At 36.9% G+C, this 27,640-nt stretch overlaps 1 protein-coding gene across 2 annotated transcripts in view; it reads right to left on the bottom strand.

Annotated features, from left to right (window-relative positions):
• DDX10 (DEAD-box helicase 10) overlaps window positions 1-27,640 on the bottom strand; it is a 280,191-nt gene that overhangs the window by 135,831 nt on the left and 116,720 nt on the right. The window lies entirely within an intron of this gene.

Raw genomic sequence — 27,640 nt, 5'->3', positions numbered from 1 at the left:
CATATTCATAAAATTTGGAATAAAAGAATGACAAAAGCCAGTTCTGCCTCTGCCCAAGTCTCAGTGACCATTATGTCTGGAGTGGACTGATATTATATTTAAAAAGTCTTTGCATTCATTCTTGTCCCCACTGCATTAAGCTCTAGTAATCACCTGATTTCCTGTCTTGTTTTTCCTAACGGACTGTAATCTCCACAAGGGTCAAGACCATTTATATTACATTTGTACCCCTAAGGCATCACAGAGAGGCTGGCATATAGGAAACATTCAACCAATATTTCTTGAAGAAAGAATTAGTGAATAAATTCTCACTTGAATAAAGCATTACTTCATTTACTGCTCATAACAACCATGAGTCAAATCCTGTCCCTGATAATTTTTTTAAATTAGAAAACCAAAGCTTAATTTGTTCAAGGTTGCATAATTTAAATCTAAGTGCGTTTGACTCTGTTGTTCACATTCTACAATGCTTAGCTGATTTTTGTTCAAACTGCCTTAGGGTAGAGCGTCATAATTTGACACAGTATTTGCCTTTTAAATTTCTACAAACTTTGAAAAAATGTTTGAAAATTGCTATTTTGAGAAACTTACACCTTTTTTCAACTTTTCAGTTCATGGCACATTAAGAAAGGTTTTTTTAGGTTCTACTTTCTGATACAGTATTTATATTAGTTTTTAAAATAATTGTTTTCACATCTGAATACAAATTTTGAATACTGAATATGCTATTTCAAAGTACAAGGCCCCAACCCTACTTTGTTTCTGATGAGAATCACAGCTGTTAGAGAATTTATGTTTGAGATACTTGCCTCATTACTTGATATTAACACCTGATAAATTTTATCTAGAAGACTGCCTAACGACCAATTCTAGAAATCCTTCCAAATTTTTTTATATTTTATAAATAATGTGTGTTTATTCCGAACACAAAATCATACAGATGAAAGCCTATATATCCTGTCAAAGTTACTCATTTTTCAAGGCTACATTAGTCCTTCTAACTATTTTAAGAAGCAAACCATAAGTAATCGTTAACCTCTGTCTCTATTCCATATGGTCACTGAGGCCATGCACTACTATTTTCTTTATAGTCTACGAACTACAATTCCAATGTATAAAGTGACGAACACGGTTAATGAATACTACAATATATTAAGCAACAATGACCAAATACTTATTATGAAATATAAATGATTCTATTTTAAAATCCTCTTAATGTGTCAACATAAATGGGAAAATAGACAATTTGAGTATTGCCACCCAAGTCATACTTTACATTGCATAATTCCTTACTTTAATCCTCATGCCCAATTGTGTTTCACGGCCAGCCAAATCCATCATTGTCTTTAACTATCTTATTTATTATCTTAAATGGTTCCTTCTACCTTTTCAAACATTTACTTATACTCTTGGAATGCATAAAGGATAATTTCATATTTCTCATTCACTACCTTAGGAAATTTTCTTTAGTTCACTGAAATTGTCTAGGCTGTTTACTATTCTGTTTTGCTGGCCAAGAAATGTACTATTTGCTCCATACCATGACTCTCCAAAAAAAAAAAGGGCCACTATAGAGGCAAAATCTCAGATATTTCCTGTTTTTTAACAAAATTATGGGACCAGTCATATTTTGCCTTAGGAATCCAATTTTTAACCTGCCACTTTTAATAAATATTTCTATATCAGGAAGCAGGCAGCTGGAAGCAACTTAAAGAAACGGCACTTGATACATACTTTTTTGCCTCTCTTTTTAGACTTCAAAAAATGACAATATGGATCTCATTTCTAAATTCTGTCCAAATAGGCTACATCAATTTCTGTTGTCTCCTACAACTTTTGGAGTTTTTCTATAACTTAGAAATATTATAAGCTACATAATAAAAATCCAATAGTATAAAAAGTAAAGCTAATTTGTGCCACATGGTCATATAGTTAACAGGGTTAAGGGAGAACGACTACATAAGGAAGGCAATAATGGTGGTAATGAACTAAGTTAAAACACCTAAAGCAGTATTTATGAAACTATTATAAACAATATGACAGTAAGGTATGCTTCTCTTGGGAGAGTATCTGAGCTATCTACACCCCTACCATCTTCCTTCCAAGTGATACCAGAGACCCAGCAATAATGCACCAGTAGCTAATTTAATTAGAATTTGTTTGACCAAAATGAGATAGCATCAAAATAACATTCAACAATATTTAATTATAGGTTTAACTGAGAATTCTATAGCTGGCTACAACACCTACGAAAAAAACAAATTAGTTGGCAGTCTGGTCTGTGTGATCTACAGCAGAGTTTCTGAAAATTTATTTATCATGAAAGTCTAACAAATGCCACATAATACTAGTTATTCAGTGAACCACCAATTTAAAAAATTATACACAACACACACATGCATCTACACTCTAAATTACAGGAACAGAATCTCTCTATTTGATTTAAAGCCTTCACAAAGAACTACAATAATAGAACTAAGATATACACTAAACTCAAACTGAGCTTGGTACCTGGTTAGTTAAGCCACTTTTCACAGGCTATTTTAAGACACTTAAGAGATGCTGATGCCAACCTCCCAGACCCTCAAGACAAGTAATCACTGCTACTGGTTACCCATGGTTCCAACGTCTGACATTTTTCTAAACCAGCTGACATTAGTAAATCACAAGACACACATGGGAGGTATCTTAACTGAAAGAGAAATAACAAGCATCACTACCACGTCCAGTCCAAGTCATGTTCACAGCTACACGTACAGTCAAGTTTCCAAGATCTGCCTTCGATCATATATGAAAGTTAGCTAAGCAAAAAGCACCAAATGTGAGGCTGGCCCCATGGCTTAGCGGTTAAGTGCGCACGCTCCGCCACTGGCGGCCTGGGTTCGGATCCTGGGCGCGCACCGACACACCGCTTCTCCAGCCATGCTGAGGCCGCATCCCACATACAGCAACTAGAAGGATGTGCAACTAAGACATACAGCTATCTACTGGGGCTTTGGGGGAAAAAAAGGAGGAAGACTGGCAATAGATGTTAGCTCAGAGCCGGTCTTCCTCAGCAAAAAGAGGAGGATTAGCACGGATGTTAGCTCAGGGCTGATCTTCCTCACAAAAAAAAAAAAAAAAAAAGCACCAAATGAAAGGTCAAAGACCAGCCTACATGTACCACATTTCAACAAAATGTACTTGGATGATGTCTAATCACTGAATATTGGCTATTCTTAAAAATACACCATTTATAAAACAGTGGTATGCAAAGCCATATAATGGTGATTAAAAATATTGGCATTATTAAGTACATAACTTGGAAGGATGAAAAGGCCCTCTCAGAGCACCTAGAGAAATAATACTGCATGAACACACACAGGCAGAGGTTAAGGGGAATTCAAGACCACACAGCCAGTACCAGCAAAGTCAGGGTAGAACTCTAAATCCTCCAAAAACTTAGTCGGTGCTCTTACCTTGACACTACATATAACAACAGTATCTTAGACAGAAACATCTCAGAGACTATACTTGTCTTTGAGAATCATATTTTTCCTAAACAATACTCAGAGACCCCATAAAATGGAAATCAAGATCTGGTCAACAGCAAATACTTTCTTGAAAATGAAAAGAATTCCTCAAGGAATGCATTTAAAAAGTGTTTTCTTTTTTCATACAGGGAACACAGATCGATATGACTCTAAATCTGACCTCTCATTTTTTTTCTCTCTCAAAAGCATAACATCTAGAAAAAAGTATTCTGTCCCTCAATACTACTTTGTCCTTTTTTTCCCCTGGCAAATTGCATGCTGAGCATGCAGTGATTAATACAATTTGCATCTGCCCTCCTTAGCACTTAAACATTAAAAAGTTTGACAGCCATTGAAAGTTGTTGACAGATTCTTGCTCATTGGTTTATTTTTCTCCCACCTTAGAATGAGTCCCCACTATCTCGTTAGTAAACTTATAACACTAAAATGTATTATTTTGAATTACAACTTACTAAAAACTACTGTAAACCACAATTCACAAAGAATTAAAATTAAATTTTTGCTAGGCTCCAAACTCCATTTGCTACATGGTCAAGTAACTTTTTCTTTTTAAATCACTCTCCTTCCTACGGTCCCATCCACAGACTAAAAAACGCCAGAGCTGTCGATATGCAGGAAATTCTCCTTCAAAAGGCAAATTCAATTTAAGATTCGATACTGGCTATCTTTTGAGACCTTTTCTCACTTTCTATCCTCAGCCTTTCAGTGATAGCTCTCGCGCTATTTCTTAGACTCTATTTTTATTCTTAAGTGATTCTTCTATTTCTATCTTACCCCTCTTAGACACTAAACTCCCTGAGGATACGGACTTTGTCTTACTCACTTCTTAATTCCTACAGTAAGTGCCTACACTGTACCTAAACAAATCAGTAATTATTTGTGAAGCTGAGCTGAGCCTGGGCAAATCAAGACAAATTTTGGTTGGGAGCAAGATTCAAAGACTCGGAAATGCATTCTTCTGTTACGTATTCTGACATCAACTTGCTTAAATAGCATAGAAATAAACTAACATAATATTTTACACATTTAACACATTTTTTAAGAAAACTGATTCACTGACCCTGGGCAATAAAGTGTGATACAAAAAGTAGAACTGTCTGAAAACGCAGTCGGAGGTCATTTTGAGTGCCCAGCCTGTGAGGTGAAATCACTCCTCCAACCCCTCCTTCCAGCAGGAGAGGCTGCAACCATGCCCAGCGTCAGACACATGGTTTCTTCCCTTAGCAGGGCAGACCCAAATTCCCATGGGCCCCAGGTCTCCATATGCTGGACAGAAGAATTTCTCAGAGGACTGCAGGCAGGCATACTATACCGTCTGGTTCCCAAGTAGTTTGTGTAACTATTCACTGATAAGGCTGATCTACTACTTGTTCTATAATAAGGGACAATAAGATGAGAAGGATTCCTTCACCGGAAGGAAAATCTATGCTTTATATTGAGCTAACTGTCAAAACTCTGGCATTCCTCTGTGAGGAATAATAGGGAGATGGGGAATTCATGTCTTACTTTTTGCTGATCCTGGCTTTTCCCCATAAAATGTCTCCTTTTCCCAATAAAGTCTATTTCTTAATCCATGCCATGATACTGTGCAATTTGTCCCAAACTCGAATGCATGACAAGTGCCAATCCAGAAAGATTTACTTGGCAAGCCAAAAGGTCACTAAACTTTTCTTTGAGAAGTTGATAGAACAGTAGTTAATTAGAAATGCCATCTGCCAGATACCATGCTCGATGTTTTATATTTCATTTACACATTTCATGCACAACTTCCCTTTTGAGGTATTGCCTGCATCTTACAGGTGATGAAATTGACAATAAAATAAGTTAAACAATTATCTACCTAAAAGGGACAGAGGCAGACTCTAACCACAGGTTCAAACTTCAAAATTTGTACTCGCAAACTTTGAAACTGTGCTCTTCTCAGGACTCCACAATGTCACTGATTAAACTCTAGAAACATTGTTTGTCAAAAGGTTTAGTCTACTCCCCAAACGCTGGAGCCCATAACATACCCTCAGAGATAGACACAGTTTCTACTCGAACAAATCCTTTGATAGAGAATTCACTAAATTAAGAAAACATGTGTTGCATTGGGATAGCTATTGCTATCTTGCCTGTATATTTTTTTAAAGAACAAATGACAACAATAGAAAACAACGGGGAAAATTACGCTCACCAAAAAAATCATGTAGATTCCAAATCAAATAAGCAATTAATATTGGTCAAAACCCCAATTTAAATACTTTTTCCACATTCCAGTGCTACTCTTGAGAGGTCTTTGGGGTACTAAAAATAAAGACAAACTATATTTTCCTATGTGATTCTAGGAAAAGGACAATAGTAATTACAGATAGAGATGAAATAAAGTTGGAGGAAAAATTAGAAAGGTAATAAGAGTTCTGTGACAAGATTCAGGGAAGACTACAGGACAAAACAGACAGGAGAAAGGAGAGCCATGTAGAGTTGAGACAGCTACAGTAATAAAAGGAGACAATCTGAAAACAAAGTCACAAGAAAGGAAGGAACAGGGGATAGGTAAAGCTCTAGGAAAACAAACTGCTCTCATTATTAGTGATGTGTTGCAAAAACACTGCACCATACTGCCAAATCATTTTTTTTCCCCTAATAAACCCAACAAAACTATCAACTCTAAATCAGGAAAATAAAATGATTAAACCAACAACACAAAACTTGGAGAATTTCTTAACCAGCTACTGAGAGGATGCATAATAACTGCCATCCATCTCCCAAATATTTTCTCCATTACACTAAAGGAATGTCTGAGATATAAGAATAAAAGTGGTAAGTCCAAAAGAAAAGAGTATATTGGAACACGAAATGAATCTTTGGGACTCAGTGTGGTCATTTCCAAGTTAGTATGCTCTCACTGATCAAATACTATTTGCAACATATTCTAGACTGTTTCTTCTGCAAATACTTCAATTATTTAAACCATATAATAATTTGAAGGATTTGACTGAGTCATTAATAAATGAAAGCATTAAATAACATAAAGATGATCCTGAAAAAATATTTACAAACTAATTTTGAATATATTCAACTTCAATAACTCAAGTAAACAGGCTGAAGTGATAGGAATTTTCTCTATTAAAATGCAATTAATTTCCCACTAGTGTATTACGATTTCTGGAGTTAAAATATTATGAAACTCACTAATAATTTGCCTCATTAATTCTGATTATAAGATGCTGGATATCAAAACTTCCTTAAAAAGACCACAAATAATCACAGATTTGACTTGGATCAAAATAGTACTATTATCAGCTATTTGAGCACCTCCAGGAAGCCTGATTTGACTAAAGGCATAGTATCTGGCTAATTTGCAACTTGCTTTGGAGTAAGCTCCCCATTTTAGGAATAATGAGTAAACTGTCTCTCATTGCTCTGTCAGAGAGAGCTATACCTCGATAATCATGTTAAAATAAGCTCTACCTTAGTCAGAGAAGCATGCAAACATACTGGTGGCAGGAACAGAGAGAGGGAGGCAATATGAATGTGTGTATTTTATCAGTCAGTTTCCAGAGAGTTGCTTTCCCTGAACTTCATGCTGGCATCTCTCCAGTTTCCTTTAAAAATGGGTATTAAACACTGCCATATAAAATTTATTTTATGTCTTATAGAACAGTTGTTAAAATACAAGGAAAAGCTGTGCTTTTCTGGTGTAGAATTTTGCCCCCTACAGAAGAAGAGTTCTTTTCGTTTTGGCAGTTAAGACCTCAGAGCCAAACTCCTGATCCATATTTAAGAACCATGTAAAACCTTGCATGACCTGCATATTAAGTTGCTCCTCTGTCATTTCTATGCTATCTATATTTTGCATGCCTGAAGTTTCCTATTTTATTACATTTAGAAGTATTTTTTAAGCTACTTCAAATTCCCTGTGGGATTAGCAGGCATAAAATATAATTTAAAAGAATAAAGGGAGCTCAGTCATTTGTTCAACAATACTGACTGGATATCTACTATACTCCAAGTCCTATCCTAGGCACTTAGGATATAGTGTAGCTTGCATTCTAGTATGGGAACACACACACACTGAATATGTCAAGGAGCTTTAAGCGCTAGAAACAAATAAAGGCCAAGTAAAAGACTAGGAAGTGACTCGGTAGAATGGAGAAATTTTAGATAGAGAAGGCCTGTCTGACGAGGGAACACTTGAGCGGAGATCCAAATGATGTGAAAGAAGAAGTCATCAATGATCTAGATTAGAGTTCCAGGTACAGGAGCTGGCCCAGTGGCGCAGCAGTTAAGTGCCCGTGCTCCACTTTGGCAGCCCCGAGTTCGCAGGTTCGGATCCCAGGCACGCCCCGACGCACTGCTTGTCAAGCCATGCTGTGGTGGCATCCCACATAAAGCAGAAGAAGATGGGCACAGATGTTAGCCCAGGGTCAATCTTCCTCAGCCAAAAGAGGAGGATTGGCATCAGATGTTAGATGTTAGCTCAGGGCTGATATTCCTCACCAAAAAAAAAAAAAAAAGAGTTCCAGGTAGAGGAAACAGTAAGCACCAAAGGCCCACAAGTGGAAATGAGTTTGTTGTTTTCAAGAAACAAAAAATTCAGAGTGACTACACAACAGTGAGCAAGGTGTAGGGTGGTAGACACAGGAAGACTTCGGACTGTGTAAGGCCTTGTAAAATAGGGTAAGGAGTTTGATTTTACCCTGAATATGACAGATTGAATACAAGTTTTGGGCAGGAAACCTGACATGATCTGGTTTACTTTTTTTTTTTAGTCCTGCTGTGAGAATACTAAATTGTATAGGAGCAATGGGTGAAAAAAACAAGAAAACCAATTAGAAAGTTAATCTCTTGGTCTATAGGCAAGATGATAGATGGTTTGAGTCAGAGCAGTAAATGAAAAACATGGTAAAGTCTGGACATACTTTGATGGAGGAGTAATAAGACTTGCCAGAAGAGTAGATGTGGGAGGTAAAAGAGGATCCTAGGTTCTTGGACTGAGTGACCGGTGCTAAATATCCAAGAGATATTAAATAACTAGTTAAAAGGAGTTTAAGGGAAGCAGAAGAGGTTCACGACATATATTTGGTTTCATTTACAAATCCAATGTCTAGGTTTGCCTAGGGAAGATACATAGATGGAGACTAGTTTAAGGCAGATCCTTGGGATACTCCCTCATTTAAAGATGGGGAAAGAAGGAGGAACCAGTAAAGAAAACGAAGAGGGAACAACCTATTAAGGTAGGAGCAAAACCAGGAAAGTGTGGTGTGCTAGGAGCCAAGTGAAGAAGGCATTCCAAGAAGGAATACTTTCCAAAAAGAAAATGTTGCTGAGATTTTGATTAAGATGAGGACTGATAATTGATTCTTGAATTTGGCAAAATAGGAATTGCTGCTTACCTAAGCAAGAGAATTTTCAGTAGAGTGGTAGGGACACAAATCTGACCAGAACAGGCACAAGAGGAAATACGAGGTGAGGTAGTGAAAACGTTAAGTATAGATTACTCTTTAAGGAATTCTCTACCTTATCCGCTGACTCTCTAATGGTGAAGGTCCAAAATTCAATTTAGGGTTATGGGAACTGGAGTTCAGCTACATAATGGGTTACTTTTTTTATATGCTAGATCGAAATACCTAGTCACCAATTTTTACATTTCCCAGAAAATAATTAAGGATTATAAATAAAGAATTCTCATTACATCATTGTGTTTATTAGGTGTAAGTCAGAAGGAAACCAAAAGCAATACGATAAGGGTCACAAGAGGAAAATGTGTTATATATGCATTCACACCATGGGACATAATATAGTTATTAAATTATGGCATTACAGAAGCATATTTACTGACATGGAAACTTTTCCCAATATTGGTTTTTTTGGTTACAAATCAGAACATAATATCATATCTGCTCTCTAACTTTAAATGTGTTGGGGGAGGAGGAGCGTGTGTATGTGCATATATACAGGAAAAAAAAAAAAGCCAGAGGTACAAAACCAAAAGGGTAACAGTGGTTCTATCAAAGTATGTGATAGGATTACAGTTTTTTTATTTTCTTTGTTATATATTTCCTTATTTCCCAAATTTTCAGCAGAAGAGCAAATGACTAGCAAAAATTTCTAGTCATAATAAAATAATGTTTATTTCCTGAGAAAAAATGTTAAAATAATAAAGAACAAAATTCCTACTTAACCTTCTGGATGATCCCTATTGTTACTTGAGGTATTTCCAGATTCCCCTTTTCTTCCTCATCCCTACAGGCAGGTTGAGTTGCTCTCTTCTATGCTCCTAGAGACTATAAACTGTCAGTTACTGTCTGAATTTATAATTCACCAGATTATTAAATCAATGGCACTAAACTCAGTAAATTGTGGACATTCGGTAAAGATTAGTTGGTTTCATTTATTCATATACCAAACTTATTGCTATATTGCAAACTTGTTTTCCTAATGATTATTAACTTACAAAAAATCTTTTTTCTTTAAAACTGATATTTTCTTTTAAATTCATGTTTTAAACTGATTCAAAAATTTGAGAGGTATTTTGTACTCTGGAAAAGTTCAAGATTTTATGAATCAGAAAATCTCTGATGCTATATTAGTATTTTTATAAAGCATCTCACATTTTGATTGTGTTCAGTCAGTGTCATATGGTAATTTACGATGCATGCAGAAAAAGTGCAGACCATGGTGTAATGACTTGTTACCCTAAACTGCTAGAGATGAGAACTGAGAGTGAATTCCCTACACCTGGGGCTTATTAAAGTTGTAAGGATATAAGATTACAGTCACATCTGATTTAGGATCTAAACAAACAAAATCAACATTTCATAAATTTCATTAATTAAAAATGAACAAATGACATGTTTACCAATAGGGACTGATACTCAAAGGAAAGGGAAAACTTCATCTTCTAGATTAGCCCTCAAATAACAATATTTATGTACAAAAATAAAAATTAGACAAAGCCACGTTTCTTTTACAATACAAAGACGAAGCCAACATTTCTTGTTCTATGTCTATCCCACCTGAGTGGCTAGAGAAATGTAACCTTTCCGGTATATTTATTATTCTGTACTTCCTGAAGAAGCTTTCAGGGAAAGATAATTCATGTTAACTATCTAGAAGAGGAAGAGTAATGGAGTAGATTTTATTAATCTTGTGTGAAATGATCTGAAGAACATGAGTTTTTATTGTATCATTGAGGGAGAGATATCTAATTCTGTTTTTTTTTTTTTTTTTTTTTTTTGCTGAGGAAGATCTGCCCTGAGGTAACATCTATTGCCAATCTTCCTCTCTTTGCTGGAGGAAGACTTGCCCTGAGCTAACATCTGTGCCAATCTTCCTCTATTTTGTATGTGGGTTGCCAGCACAGCATGGCCGCCGACAAGTGGTGTAGGTCTGCACCTGGAAACTGAACCTGGGCTGCTGAAGCACAGCGCTCTGAACATAACCACTAGGTCACCAGGCCGGCCCCTGAGACATACCTAATTAACAGAGAACTTCAAGAGTAGAAATATATTAAAAAGTTATTTTAAAGACAAATACTAAATTCTAAAATTCTAAACACACTGGATTTTAATTAATTGCCCAAGCATGCTATTGTTTCATTTTAAACCCAGCCTATCTCTAAGAAAATAAATAAAACTAAATTTTGGAATTTTAAAGTGAAATGTAACAAGCTTACTCCTTTTCACCTCATCTTCATGCTATGATGGAGGAAATGACAAATCAGTTTACTACAATTCAGACGCAAGTTAATAAGGAAAAGGAACAAAGTTAACTGAGCCCAAAGAAATCTCATTATTTAAAGAGTCACCTGACTTATGGTCTCAATTTTACAACCATGAAAGCAATTAAGCCCATTTTACAGAAGGACATCCAGATCTTCCAAACAACCTAAACAACATTAAATGTCCATTTCCCAGGAAGCTTTTGAATCATTAATAGCACTCATTCATTTTAAGAACCTAGTTCAGCCAAAAATGATGGTAAGCTTCCATCCTGCTTACTTTGTCTACTATTTTATTTTAAACTACCTCCCAGAATCATGCTAAGGGAAACTCACATAAATTTATCTGATGATTAAATCAGAGAACTTTCTAATGTCGAATTAGAAGGTTTCGCCTCCTAAATCTAGTAGGGTGGGCAGAGCATGGAAAGATAACAATATAAGTGCTCTGTTATTCATAAAGTTAATAGCTAGTTTGTTTTAATAACACTGTTATATTAAAAAAAAATCACCAATATAAAAAATAACCTCCAGATATAATGAAGAAACCACTGGGCTAAAAAGAAGGTGTCTATTCAGGGATGGTTTGCTAATTTTTGATTGTTAATAAACAAGGATGAGGGTAAGAGAGTAACTCTAGAAGACCTATACAAAGACTTAATTATATAAACTTATTGTGCAACCCAAGCTAGATCCAGTCAGCCAGCACTTGCATGAGTGTGTTCAAGGGGTACAAATTTGCTACAGTTAAGTCTAACAAATTACCAAAGAGATGAAAATTGACTCAAAAGACTTGCTTTATTAACAAGTCAGTAGAACAGAGATTAAGCGGACAAGTTTTGGAACTCCTTATTACTATACCCAAATCCTAGTTCTTCCATTTACTAGCTCAAGAATTTTTAACCTCCCCATCTTCAATTTCCTCATCTGTAAAATAGGAGAGAGAATATATTTTCAATAGCACTGTTTTAAGGATTAATTAGAAAATAGAAATGAAGTGCTTAGCAAACTGTGTACCACAATAAATGGTTCCTATCTTGTTGCTGTCACCACCACCCGGCATTGAACAAAGCAGAATACGCCAAAGATATAAGAGCAGCAGAGACCAACAGAGGAAGGGAGTGGGTCCCAGAAGCTTTACCTTCACTCGTCTAGTCTACTAACCTCAAAAGCCATCAACCAGTTCTGACCACAGATGTGTCCTTCTACTCTACTCTACCATTCTATTGAGAGTGGCAACTAGCTTTGACTAACCATTGACTGTTACTCTTTCTACTTTACTTTGGTGTCCTGCCACTTTATACTCTCTCCTATACACTACTGCAGACCCGGCCCCTATTTTTAATGTTAGTTCCCTTGAGCAGAAAGTCACCTACCACAAGTTTGAGCCAAAATAAAAGTCACAAGCATGGAAAATAAATCTTTACTAACTAACATTCATGAGTAGTATTCAAGAAAATAATTTATATCTAATGTTAACTTAAAAACACTGACAAACAGGTGATTTTTGTTTTTCTTTTGTAAACTCTGGCTTGTCTAGTACATGTAGCCAAAAGATGAATACAAATATCAAAAGATCACCTAAAAGTTGTTCAACCTTTATAATCATTATCTAACCTATGCACAAGAGAAAATTATAAATCACTATTCATTCACTGCCAAGTTAGGAAAGGTGGTTTTAAATGTGTAATATTTGGAGACTTCCAGTTCTGGCAACATGGTGAAACCTCCCACACCACAAATATCTAGAAACACTGATAAAATATAACCAAACAGCTTTTCAATAATGAAATATATTGCTAATTTAGCAAGAAAGAATCCCCAGAGTCAGAAAAGGAAAAAGAAATTGGGAGTCCTGAGATGTGCTATCAACCCAGAGACCTATCATAAATGCTATGGAATTGAGTATTATGCTCATACCTAGCTAGAAGAGACACAGGAAATCAGAACAATTAATCTTGTACGAAACTCTCAAAGGGCTGTACCCTGAAAGAAGAACCAGAAAAAAATATGCCTAATGGCCCAAAAAGACAACAAGAAATCCAATTCAGGCTCTGAGCTCTAGGTGGAAGAAAGAGGGTAAGGGGAGGGAGAAGAGGAAAAAAATCCCATAATAAAATAAAAAACCCAAGGTGGACTGCCCAACCACCAGAAATCTTCACCTTAAGAAATAAACATAAAAAAAGTTTATGCTTAAGTTCAGAATTTTGGAAAATTCTGAAAAAGAGTAAGTGATAAGTAGCTCTATGAAATATTTAAACATATTATAAAGGAACACATATATACTAATGGAATGAAACAAAAAGTCCAAAAATAGATCCAAAATATATAAAGGTCTTCATATAGGATAAAGGTGGCATATTAAATCAGTGCAAAAGACAGACTTCAATAAATGGTGTTGGAACAACTGAGTAACTATCTAGAAAAAAAGTTTTTATTTTTTTCCACACTTCACAGCTTACAAAAGAATAAATTCCAAGTGGATCAAAAACTTATATGCACAAGATTAAACCATAAAAGTACTAGAATAAACCCTGGGAGAATTCTTTTTATAACCTTAGAGAGTGAAGATTTTTTTTTCAACTTTGACATGAAACCAGAAATCACAAAAGACCAAATCGACAAATTCAATTACATAAAAAATTTTAAAACATGATCCCAAGTCAGTAAAACAAAAGACAAGGTGGAAAACAAAAACAAACCAAGAATAAAAACAGCAAACTATTTGCAATTCATCAGATCAGAAGCAAAGACCAAATTTTACCAAAATGAAGAGCTAATACAAAGAGTAAGGAAAAAGAGCGATAGCCCAATAGGGCAAAAGATATGGATAGATCCCAGAATAGGCAATACAATGGCTCACTCATAATATGAGAAATGTAAATGAAAACTTCACCGACATACCATTTCCCTCCTACGTAACTGGAAAAGACAAAATATTTGAAAAGATGGTACACTGGGAGAAAAAATATGGCATGTATTATGAACAGAAATGTGAAAAATAGCACAATTTGCAACATCAAAACTTGAAATTTACAGACCCCTTTGATTTAGTAATTTCACTTCTAGGAATTTATTTTACAGCTATTTTTTTTTTAATGAAGAGAAATACATACTCAAGTATTTTCAATATCAGTAAGGAAGAAAATACATATGTTACGGCAGATTGTTTTCAAAAACATACTACTATAAATTTTATACCAATTTAAGAAGAATTTGAGAAATCTGTTCATAATCAGAGTAAATGTTCATGGCATTTTTTATGACTGTCTTTTTATTATTACAAAAATATTCATTTTATATCTTTTCACACATGCTACAATCCATTTAGTCAACAGTTACTGAAGAGCATATACAAGTAGATAAAGGGTGGTAATACCTAAGAACTACGAAAAGGCAAGTCAGTGTTGACTAGTATAACATAAATCTACTTATAAATCAATGCAAGTAACAAGTTGACATGTCTATTTGGTCAAAAATCTATAAAGTACTAACATTCTCCTTCAAGTGCAGCTTTTTGAGATACACAATGCTATAAAAAGAATATTCAGAAAGTTTACTTTTGAAAGCAAAAGTTAATTGAAAACAAAGGTGGCTAATTGATTGGCTACATATGATATCAAACACAGCATCATTGTGGTAAAAAGTAAGCTTATTTTAAAGGCATAGTATTAACGATTTGCTTAACAAACCCTGACAGATAACTGTTTGTTTTTTTTTTTTAAATGTCTTTATTGACTTTGTTGTCCGTTCCACAAATAGCATCTAGTGGGTTAGGCAAAGCCTCTTGCAATGGGGAAATTAACGAGTAGGTTAGTTGCAGGCCATTAATGCAAAATGATCAATAATTTTCCTAGAAGTAAAACAGGAACATAGTAACAACACGCTTACATCTAACTAGTACCAGTATAAAAATTAGGATAAGTGAACATTAACAAAAACCATGAAGATCTTCTACATATATACAAGTAGAATACACATAACAAGAGTACAGCAAATGTGTAGCAAAAATTTTCAGTCCTATTAATTACTCAGCTCTCTCTTCATAATATTTATAGTAATTTCCCTTCCCTATATTCCTATATTTCCCTTTTAGAACTGTCCTTTGCTCCATTTGCCCCAACTAACTAAAATTCAATAGGACCACTTGTCAGTTCTAGGGTATAAAGGCAACAGGAAATTGGTGGGCAGTTAATGAGAAAACGTCACTGAGTACTAAATAGAGCCATACTAAGACTTCTGAAGATTCTCTCCTACTCACTAAAGAGAAAACATACCCTGTCTGCTTGCTTTTTAACAAACATCTCTAAGGTAACATCAACAATATATTCAACACATTTTTTGTTTTGAGAAAAAGAGTACACCAATAGTTATACTACAAAATAACATTTAAATTTAATTATGTAAATTATGGTAGAAGATGGTGAATAACTTTTTAGTTTCCTTTTTAAAAATAAATCCTGAGGGATGGGGGTAAGATCAGAGGAAGTCCAGGAAGGAGGTAGCATGAGGGCTACTTTCCTAGAACATCCTTTCTTACTCTCACCTCATCCTTTTAAAAGTCCAGGTCAGGTTCTACCTATGCCATGAAGCCTTCTCTTGCCCAATACAATGCTCTGATCTTTGATCAACTCCTACTATATAATTAAGCACTTAACTTTAGAAGGTCTTGTATCATTTCTTAATTTTTACACATCCTACCTATCTCCACAATATCATCATGAGAGGTGTGACAGGTTGAAAGTGTATATAGCCACAGCTACCACCACCATCCCAACATAGACGCTAACTGTACTGGGCACACTGCTGAGTACAAAAAAGATGGTCAATATATACTTATACAGTATATCAAGTGGCCAGTTACTGACTGAGTCAACAAAATCTAGTGATCTCCTATAGGAGATGAACAGACAAAAATATCTTGTAGAAGGGGGTCGGCCAGGTGGCACAGTAGTTAAATTCGCACGCTCCGCTTCAGCGGCCTGGGGTTCGCAGGTTCGGGTGCTGGGCGCAGACCTATGCACCACTCATCAAGCCATGCTGTGGCAGGCCTCCCACGTATAAAGTAGAGGAAGATGGGCACAGATGTTAGGCCAGGGCCAATCCTCCTCAGCAAAAGGAGGAAGATTGGCAACAGATGTTAGCTCAGGGCTAATCTTCCTCACACAAAAAAATATATATATCTTGTAGAAGATATTTTGTTAACCTTTTTGTAGAAGGTGAACAAACACACAAAAATATCTCCCTAGGAGAGTATACATTCCACTGAAGATAGACAAGGAATAATGATAGGAAGGTTTAGGTGCTATGGAAAAAATATATAGCAGGGTCAAGGGGGAATGGCAAGTGTGTGGTATGTGTGTTTGGGGAAGGCGGGGATCAATCAGGAGTTGACAGTTGTTAAAATTCTCAGTGTCCATTCATACATTTGTGTGTGTGTGTATGTACACGCATTCATCACTCAAGTGTGGGGAAAATCCAAAATAAAACAAAGTACAGATTCAATGGAAAAATAAAAGTTTACACTTTAATTGGAGCTTGGATTTAGTCCAGTGTTCCCATTTTTCAGAGACATGGTCCACATCAGCTGATTCTAAACAACAAAAGCACCACTCTGAACACTATCTCTACTCAATCTCTCCCCTTCCCTCTCCCTCACACACCAGCCATCCAAACCGAATTTGTAAGTCATCTATGAATACAACTGGATACAGCACTTCCTACTCTTCTCCACCTAGGTTGTCATCACTACTCTCATGAATCATGTTATAAAACGAGATCAAATAATCTCCAATTTTTGCAAAACCTATGCACTCAAAAGGAAGACTGTGAAAAGCAATCATCTCTACTCCCCCTTCCTGGGGCCTTGAGTTCAGGCTAGTAAAATTTGCAAGTTCCATTGCATTACAAGTAGAACAGATGTTTATCAATTAAAAAGGAAAACAAACAACCAGTTCTAACTAATCACGCCCTCCCCTATGCCCATATCACTTTGTTCATAACCTATTTTAATACTTGTTGTATCATCTTGTATCCTGTCGTTAACATGTCCATCTATTCAGATAGCATTTGACCTTACTCAACTCATTCCCAGACTACCGCTTGGCACATGGAGAATACCAATAAACATTTATGAATGACCTAACCTAGGGAAAAATGTATTTGGGGCTGCAAAAACTTCTCAAACAGTAACCATTCATAAAAGAAAGGCGGCCAATAGGGGCCAGCCCGGTGGCGTAGCGGTTAAGTTCACAGACTCCGCTTCGGCGAGTCAAAGGTTTGGATCCCGGGTGCAGAGCTACGCACCACTTATCAAGTCATGCTGCGGCAGGCGTCCCACATATAAAGTAGAGGAAGATGGGCACGGATGTTAGCCCAGGGCCAATCTTCCTCAGCAAAAAGAGGAGGATTGGCAACAGACGTTAGCTCAGGGCTAATCTTCCTCACCAAAAAAAGAAAAAAAAACAAAGAAAGGCTGCCAATAGTGTTGATATCAGTTTTTTAAAACATTTGATTACTACCTCTTAAAAGTTACATTATTTGTATATTAAACCAACCAATTTTTGAGATGCCTGCTTTGCCCAAGAAGAGATGAGGCTATATAACCTTAGATATCAGTTACCAAAAGGGTAGAACAAATAAATGCAAAGGAATTCACTAACTCATTTTTTGGATGCCTACTATGTATGCAAGCACCATGCCAGACACTGCTATATAAGAACTACTATCCAGTGGCTAATATTGTGGAGGAAACCTACACTAGAATGTGAGCTCTGTGAGGGCAGGGACTGGGTCACATCTGTATCTCTAGCCCTTACACATTGCCTGGTATATGCAGACAATTAACTATTGAATGAATCAAGCAAAATGCGAGACAGCTCCTCCAGACTCTATTCTTTAATTCCTACCCTACCTTTTATTGAAATCCACTGAAATCTGCAAGGGCTTTGCACTTGTAGACTTTACACCAGAGCTTGTTCCCTTTGCATCCTATGTCTTCACTTTCAGGACATGTTTGCTCAAAAAGTCAACAAAGACAAAACAAATGGGGGGAGGGGAGGGGAGTATAGGAGGCCCTTCCTTAACCCTACATTCACTTTATTTATTAGCTTCTTGTCATCTAAGTCAAACTACTTTTAAAAGTCTACCCCAGGCTGGCCCCGTGGCTTGGTGGTTAAGTGTGCGCGCTCCGATGCTGGTGGCCCGGGTTTGGATCCCGGGTGCCCACCGAGGCACCACTTCTCCGTCCATCCTGAGGCCGAGTCCCACATACAGCAACTAGAGGGATGTGCAGCTATGACATACAACTATCTACTGGTCCTTTGGGGGGAAAAAATAAATAAATAAAATCTTTAAAAAAAATAAAAAATAAAAAAAATAAAAATAAAAATAAAAGTCTACCCCAAATATCTCTATATCTTCAGCTTTTACTCACCTCTCAATCATTGCAATATGGTTTCTGCTCTCCACTACTCCAACAAATCAGTGATATTGCTCACTAAATGTTTCTGAATGAATATTTAGAGGAAATTTGAAGTGGGCTTTAATGGTTATTTAAGAGTTCACCATTTTAACTGTTTTAATAGGTCTACTACTATCACTCAAAGTTGGCCCAAACAATATATTAACATCAGTGCTAGGGAAAACAAGCATTTTCTGAGAAAAAATATTCTTTTCCACTATTATAGTTAGAATGAAATCAAAATCTTTGCCTTCCTTTTCAATTTGGCCATCAAGAATACTAAAGATACACTTTTTGCTTAATTGTAAAAACTACACACATGTACTAATTGTAAGCACAAAGGACCTTTTTTGTTGTTGTTGTTGAGGAAGATTAGCCCTAACATCTGTTGCCAATCCTCCTCTTTTTGCTGAGGAAGATTGGCCCTGGGCTCACATCGTGCCCATCTTCCTCTACTTTATATGTGGGACACCTGCCACAGCACGGCCTCATAAGCAGTGCGTAGGTCTGCAGCTGGGATCCGAACCCGCAAACCCTGGGTCACTGAAGCGGAGCATGCGAACTTAACCACTATGCCACCGGGCCAGCCCCTCATGGGTCTTCTTTTTGCGTATAAGCATATGCGTGTGTGTGTGTGTGTGTGTGTGTGTGCGCGCGCCCCTGACTTCATATTCAAGATCTTATCTTTTTATATGGCCTCATCTACTACCTACACACAGATGACTCTCAAATCCCAAATACTCTCTTGTGTTCCAGACCCCTAAGTCCAGCTGCGTACCAGATATTTTCACGTAGATGCCTGAAAGGCATACCAATCTTACCATGTGTCTTGACATGAGTACAGCCATGTTTGGCCGCTCCACTGACCTACAGCCACCAGCACAAAAAGAAATATAAAAGCTGCTTTCTGCGTGGTGGGAACTGGCCCTTCTCCCATGGAGAGAGTTGCAAGTTGTAACATTTCAAGGCTCTTTGGGCGTCATAGCATGGGACGGACTGGCCATCTGTTCTGGGCTAGGACGATAACCAGAGAAAACAATACACGTACACAACTACTGGGCTGGGACGTTAGCCAGGGGGCTCAGTGCACATACGCAACTGATAACCATTTGTGCATGGAAACACTAAATGCTTGCTCTGCAAAACCTGTAACTGCTTTCTCTGAAAATTACTGATGATATAAAAACTGCTGGAAACTGAGCCCGAGTGAGGGTTCCACCTGTGGAAGGGACGCCTTGCCCAGGACGTGTGATCCTTGCCCAGCCGTGTCGATTGACAGGACTCTCCCAGCAGTGGGGCGTGGATGTTATGAGTAATTGATTTATTGTGAAGTAATTGATCTGATGTGTTCTCTCTTCCGTCAAGCTGGTGTTTCTCTTTCCGGTTGATCTGTGTCATTTCCCTTCAGTCGATCTGGTGTTTCCCTTTACGATCGATCTGATGTTTTTCCCTCCCACTATATGACCTATTCGAATCTGCTGCTATCTCAGCCGATGTGGATGTTTTCCCTTTCCAGTAGAGCTGGTGTTTTTTCCCTCTTATTATTTGACCTATTCGGATCTGTTTGCGGACTATCGCCTTTACCATCCTCTATATAATAAAATATACCTTCAGTCCATTTGTTTGGAGTGGAAAGTTTCTTTTACATCTTGGATCAAATCCCCGAACCTCTCATAACACCATGTAAAACACAAAATCCATTATCTTCTCCCACAAATTAACCAGTAGGATTATTTCTGATCACTACCTAGTAATTAAAGTCAGAAACTCAAGTCACTTTTTCCTCTTCTCTCTCCCTTATCCTGCTACTTTTATTCAAATATTTATTAAACATTTACCACATGTGAGGGATTGTCAACACATCCAGTCAATTAATTTTCTCTCTCAAAACTTCCCCCATAACATCCCCACCAATAGTCTCAAGTCAATCCTTAACACCAATATAAAAATTACTGCAATAGTCCCTAAACTGGTTTCTCTGCCTCTCCTTTATGAATCTCTCTAATCTAGCCTTAACATTTCTGTCAGTCATGATTTAAAACGTAAATTTGATGACATCACATCCCTGCTAAGGTCTGCCTAACACTAAGCAATAAAACCAAAACTCTTTAACATGGCTTAATCTCAGCCTACCTTTTCTACTTCAATGATCTCCACTACACTCTTCAAATCTTTAATTCCCAGCTGTTCAGGTCCAAAATTTAGGCGTCATTCTTGATTCCTGTCTTTCCTTCATCTCCTAAATCTAATTCATCAGAAATCCCACTAATACTATCTCGAAAATCTATCTCCTTTCCATCCACTACCCCAGTCCAAGCCATTTCTTATCTGAACGTAGTACATCTGTTTCCTCTCTAATCCCCAACAGTAGCCAGGATAAACTAAGATCATGCCACTAATCTGTTTAGAATCCTTCAATGGCTTCTCAAAACAATTATAATGAAATAAAAATTCCATATCATAGGCCCACAAATCCCTACATAATCTGGCCATTGTATAACTCTCCAGCCTCATCTTGTACCACACTCCATGTATTCCCTACTCTCCACATACTGGCCTTCTATTGGTAGATCATGCCAATTTCTTTCCCACCTTATGAAATATTTGCACAGTCTTCCCTCTGCCTAGAATTCTATTCCTCCACCTCTTAGACGGCTAGCTCCTCCGAGTCTTGAGGTTGGTTCCTTCCCAATCTTCAGACCTCAGATCAAACGTCCTCCCCTTAGAGAGGCCTTTGCTGGCCACCCCCCTGAAGCAGCCTCTCCACTACAAAGTTTCTCTTAATTATAGCACCCTACTTATTACAGCTCCCTGTTTATTTCCTTCACAGCACTCACTGTACTATAATTTATCTTATTTGTTTACTATTTGTGTGTCTACTTCTAACATGGAACTGCCTTGACCACTATCACCTGGTTTATTATTGATTTTCTGGCATTATAGCAAAGAGTCCTTCACATGGTAAGAATTCAATGTAGTTCAATAACTGAAATGAATGCATGGATAGCCTAGGCACCAGACAACCCAAATGTCATAGACTTCACCATACACACCACGCTTTCCCATGTCTCTATTACAGTATCAAAACTACTTCCAGGGGAAAATATATCTGTTAAAGTCCTTTCCACCCTACTTTTTGTTGTTGCAGAATTCTTTTTAAAAGACTATGGTTTATTCTACAAATTTAACTTGCAAAAAAAACCTGCAAGTATCACATTTTTCTTCTTTCACTATTACACTGGTATGCTTATTTCTCAAGAATAAAAGTATATAAAAGATGTGAATTTAATCCAGAAATCTTTAAAATTAGAGTTCATATTGGCATAAACAAACTGAGGATGCAGAAGCAAGACAGAAATTTGATATCTTGGATTTTAATCTATATCTAAAATTAAAGGTCACTGCTCTACGTCATTAAATTCATGGTATCAACTCAGCAATGTAAAACAAAGCCTATACTAAATAGGAGGAAAAGATGAAAAAATTCATTGGAAATAAGCTCATTACCTGTTTAAATAATTGAATTAATTGAAGCAAAAAAAGAAACCCTAATGTTATTGTGAAATCTAAAAATATAACATGTTGCTGCTCTCTGAAACAGGCAAATCCAAAAAATTTATCTTTTATACATGTCTAAACTATTCGTTTAATGAGACTCTCAACCTAATAAGAAATTTATCTTTGATGTCTGTATTGCTTGCGACTTGAAACAAAAGCAACTAACTATATTAATAGTTTAATGACAACTCTGAAATCTTACTGAATATAATATGGGGAGAAAGAAATCATGGGCTCCACAGTGGAGGCTCAAACGTATGTGGAATATGTCTTTGGAATGGTAGGACACAGGGACTGCAGAGTCTCAGGAAAGAGACCTCATCCTTAGCTTGCACACAGTCTCATCAAAATAGAGACCATGCTTCAACAAAGCACCAGTCATAGTAAAGGCCTACCTTCAACATTATCTAATCAAGTGCCAGCATGAACACAGTATATAAGAAATAAAATGTACCATTTTTAGGTCAGAAAGAACTGTATTGTGGTTACCAGGGGCAAAGGCGGTGGGGGGTGGGCACAAGGGGTGAAGGGAGACATGTACATGGTGATAGACAAACAAAAATGTACAACCAAAATTCCACAATGTTATAAACTATTAAGACATCATTAAAAACAAAAAGTACCATTTTTAATCACTTAAGATTTATCATCCATTTATTTACATCTTGTCTGTGGCAGAGAGATCCTAAGTTAACGTCCAATGATCCCGCCTCCTGGTGTTCATGCCTTTCTGTATTCCCCTCACCTTCAATGTAAGCAGCACCTATGACTTGCTTCCAATCAACAGAATATGGGAAAGGTAATAGGATAGCACTCCCATGATTGTGTTACATTATCTAAGACTCCATCTTACCAGCCGACTGAGCTACAGACTCCCTTTGCAGGCTTAATGATGTAAGCAGCCATGCTGGAGAAGCTCACCCGGCTAGGAACTGTGGGCAGCCTCTAGAAACTATATGGGTGGTCCACACTTCACAGTCAGCAAAAACCTGGGGCCCTAAGTCATACAGCTGCCAAAAAAAACTCTGCCAACACCTTGAGTGAGCTTGGAAGGGGATTCTTCTTCATTCAAGTCTCTAGATGAGAATGTAGACTGGCCAACACTTTGATTGCAGCGTTGTGAGACCCTGAGCAGAGGACCCAGCTCAGCTGTGCCCAGACACCTGAGCCACTGAAAACAGGCGATAATAAATGTATGTTGTTTTAAGCTTCTAAGTTTGTGGAAATTTGTTATGCAGCAATAAAAAAACTAATGCATTGCCTTAGAACTGCTCTCTAGTTTGATTTTATTTTTATTTCTTTGATGTACTTGGACTAACACAATATACATGTCCTCAATAAATGCTTATTGAATTAACTGTGAGAGTCTGATCTTTTGGGCCCACTTATATATCAATTCTATAATAAAACAGGCCAAAAAAAAAAAAAACACCACGCACATGAGAGGAGATGGAAACTTCCTTGGAAAGATACCCATTAGCAATTACTTACCCTAAAAACAAATGAGAAGCCATAGAACCCAACAGTGAAAAAACATCAAAGGAATGTGATTATTTCACGTGATCCTCATAGGATTGTGAAAGGAAAACAGAGTCCAGAGGCAACAACCAAAGATATTTATTTCCAACACATAAGCATTGGCTTTATTTCTCAGTTTCCATTAACTAGAGATCACTTTATAAACAAAAGATTATTAAAACTCAAACTTTCTGCAGAAATTAGTATCTAAAAAATACTTATCTAAAAAATAGAAAAGAGTGAGAATATAAAACTACATATTAAGTATATTTTACATTACCTCAAAAGATAACTTTGATTTACATAATATATGCCTTGGAGATATAATGAGGAGAACAGCAATGACAAAGAAAAACAAAGCTCCTTGCAGGCTCTAAAATACTGCTCCCGGGTAATAATATTTATCTGAGTGGAAATGACTGAATAACAAAGGTAGCAAAAAACCTACAATATTGAACCAAGTTTGAAATATTGAAAGAATGCCACTGGCAAAGAATCATTTGTTTGAAAAGAAAGAGAAAGCAGAGGAAACTGAAATAAGCAGCCAAAAAAAGGAAAAAGAACAAGTTGCTGGAGACAGCATGTGTCTGTAATGGAGTATTAGTTCTATAGAATAAATTAAAATCTGATGGCCTTTTTGGGGAACTGTGTTTAACCCTTTTTCCCATGTTAGATTTATAAAAATGATACAGGTACAGACACCAATTTTATAGGTTGCTTCTGCTGATAGTACTTAGGCATTGTATCTATATACAAGTATAAGGGATTGATAAAATTAAATTTCAAGTCTGGAAAGATAAATTCATGAAGTAAGTATCCTACGTTAGCACTTTCTCATTCAAAAATTCACTTTGTTAATGGGGGGGGGCATCCTTTAAAGAGCACATATAAAAATAAAAGTACATCCATGTCTCCTTCCATGCAATTTAAGCAAGTAACTCTAGGAATCTTTTTTTTATTATTTATTTTCCCCCCAAAGCCCCAGTAGATAGTTGTATGTCATAGTTGCACATCCCTCTAGTTGCTATATGTGGGACACGGCCTCAGCATGGCCAGAGAAGCGGTGCATCGGTGCGCGCCCGGGATCCGAACCCGGGCCACCAGCAGCAGAGCGCGCGCACTTAACCGCTAAGCCATGGGGCCAGCCCTCTAGGAATCTTTTAATTATCTTAAAAAAAAAAAAAAAAAACCATAGAGAATAAAGTTTCAGAAAAGCAACTTCTTCTAAGCGTGACAGAACCAGATTCGAGAGAATGACATATCCCTGAAGGGAAATAATATGCTCTTATTTCATAACCATAAATTTTGTAAAAGAAATCAGATGCTGCTTCTTTCTGCTACATAAACAAAAGAGGCCTAATAAAAATTTAAAAGGTTGGGGCCGGCCCGGTGGCGCAAGCAGTTGGGTGCGCGCGCTTTGCTGTGGCGGCCCGGGGTTCGCTGGTTCGGATCCCGGGCGCGCACCGACGCACTGCTTTGGCCAGCCATGCTGTGGTGGCGTCCCATATAAAGTGGAGGAGGATGGGCATGGATGTTAGCCCAGGGCCGTCTTCCTCGGCAAAAAAAGAGGAGGATTGGCGGATGTTAGCACATGGCTGATCTCCTCACCAAAAAAAAAAAAAAAAAAAAAAAAAAATTTAAAAGGTTGCTTTAAAGAAGAAAAAAAAAAAAAAGCCCGGCATCTTTCAAGTTATAATATTATTGGATTCAGTGCATTTTAAACCACATAAACGCCCTATTAATTGAATGTTCCAGACTCACCCACACACATTTCTGAGTTTTCTGAACAGAGCAGCAATGAGTTCCACTTGATCAGCCACAATAGGTCACACTGTACTCCACACACATTGATTCTATTTTTCAGGTTTTGACTACAAATAAACCTACAAAAACAGTGCCACGATGAGAATGTCTCTACTTTTCTTTTTTCAAGGTTCCCAATGAGAATTTCTCTACTTTTCTTTTTTCAAGGTTCCCACAGCTCCCTTTTAATTAATAGCTATCTCTAAAGAATAAGATTCTCAAGATCACCATTTTACTGTTAATGATGATAAAAGAATGTTGATAGTTGATAGCCTATATATTGGTTAATGGCACAGGCTCAGGAGAAAAAGGGACTGGATTTGAATTCTAACTTTGCTATTTACTAGTTGTGTGCTTTTATTCAGCACTATCAGGCACATAAAAAAACACTCAAATTTTTTGTAAGAGGGAAGGTGCTACTGCTTTTTGGGGTTAGATGCATTACAAAGGGGTGAGAAGAGCATGGAGAACGTATGCATGCAGGAGAAAATGGGAGCTGACTTAGTAATACCATATCAATCAAACAGAAACTAATGCCACTTCACATTTCTACCATATAGGCTATAAACATTTCCATTTATGCTTTTCCTTGATTTTTCACAACAGAGTACAAGAGAAACCAGGCTATAAAAAGTTAAGAAATTTGCCTACAGTCAGAAAACAGAACATAGTATATCCAGGATTCATAGGTCTGACATCTAGTCCAGCAGATGCTAGTTTCTCTACACACGCCAGCTATTTCCAATCTTGGAATAGTTTAACATTTCACAAGTTCAGACACTTTGAAAACATGTTTCTAAACGCATTCAAAAAGCACACATTTCCAGCTTTAAAGAGAGAAGAAAGATAAGCCAACAGAACATAAACCTACTGCTGATTCTATAGCAGTTTACAAAATAGTGAATGTGTCCTTTCTCTTCTTGGGTTAGGCAGGTAAGGAGAGGTGAAGATTTTTTTTGGTTTTATTCTAATATTTTTAGAAAACTATGATCTAGTTAAATATCTTCTTAACAAAATCACATTCTGGCATTCAAATTACCCATTCCAACATTCTCAAGTACATTACCTAACAACTACAGGGTCTTTTCTATGAAGAGAAGACACACTATCATCTTCCAGAGTCTGAGAATTGGTACTTCAGCATAGTCTGTGGTTCTGCCAATTCAGAGAATTAACTCTTTATGAGCATAAGCATATAGGTGACAAAATGACATCAAATAACAACTAACATCCATTTCCATCTCCACAGACTGTACAGATAGCGATGCAAAAAGAATGAAGCAGGGGCCAGCACTGTGGCGTGGTGGTTTGGTTCAGCACGTTCTGCTTCAGTGGCCGGGGTTCAAGGGTTCAGATTACGGGTGCAGACCTACACCACTCATCAGCCATGCTATGGCGGTGACCCACATATAAAACAGAGGAAGACTGGCAACAGATGCTAGATCAGGGCAAATCTTGCTCAGCAAAAAAAAAAAAAAAAAAAAAAAAGAATGAAGGAAAATTCCTTCATCACCTGGATGAGAAATCAATTTATAGAGGAAACATCAAAGGATAAGTATAATCATGTACAGTGAAAATTATCAACTGAGAAAATGGGAATAGGTAACACAAACTATAAATATTACAAAAGCAACATTATTATTCAAATAATTGATTCAACCATATTTGCCCAATTAGGCAAAAGCATCACCTCATATAATTTTCCACGTAACTGTCAATTAATCAATAAGAATGTAATTTCTTATAAATCTGACACTAGAGGTTCCAAAAATCCATACCAACAGGTTCTCACTAGGAGCATTTACTCTATTTAAGGCAGGCGAAGCATCCACAAGGAACAAGAAAACTGCTGAAGTGTGACATACAGACAACTGGAGAACAGGGTAGTAAATATCAAGGAATTAAGGTCCTTCCTCCTTAGGAAGAAAGCAAATGCAAAAAAACGATCGAAAAGGGAATGAACAATGTGGTCTATAGCCACGCTGATAAAAAATGAAGCTGAACTACTTTTAGGAAGTCAATATAATCCTCAGTACCTGTATCTATCTATAGTCCACTAAT

This window comes from Ceratotherium simum, chromosome 7 (genome assembly GCF_057802395.1).
Source record: "Ceratotherium simum simum isolate JZ-2026a chromosome 7, ASM5780239v1, whole genome shotgun sequence".
Lineage (NCBI taxonomy): Eukaryota > Metazoa > Chordata > Mammalia > Perissodactyla > Rhinocerotidae > Ceratotherium > Ceratotherium simum.
The sequence above is the reverse complement of the archived record's forward strand: the minus strand, read 5'-3'. Positions and strand labels throughout refer to the sequence as shown.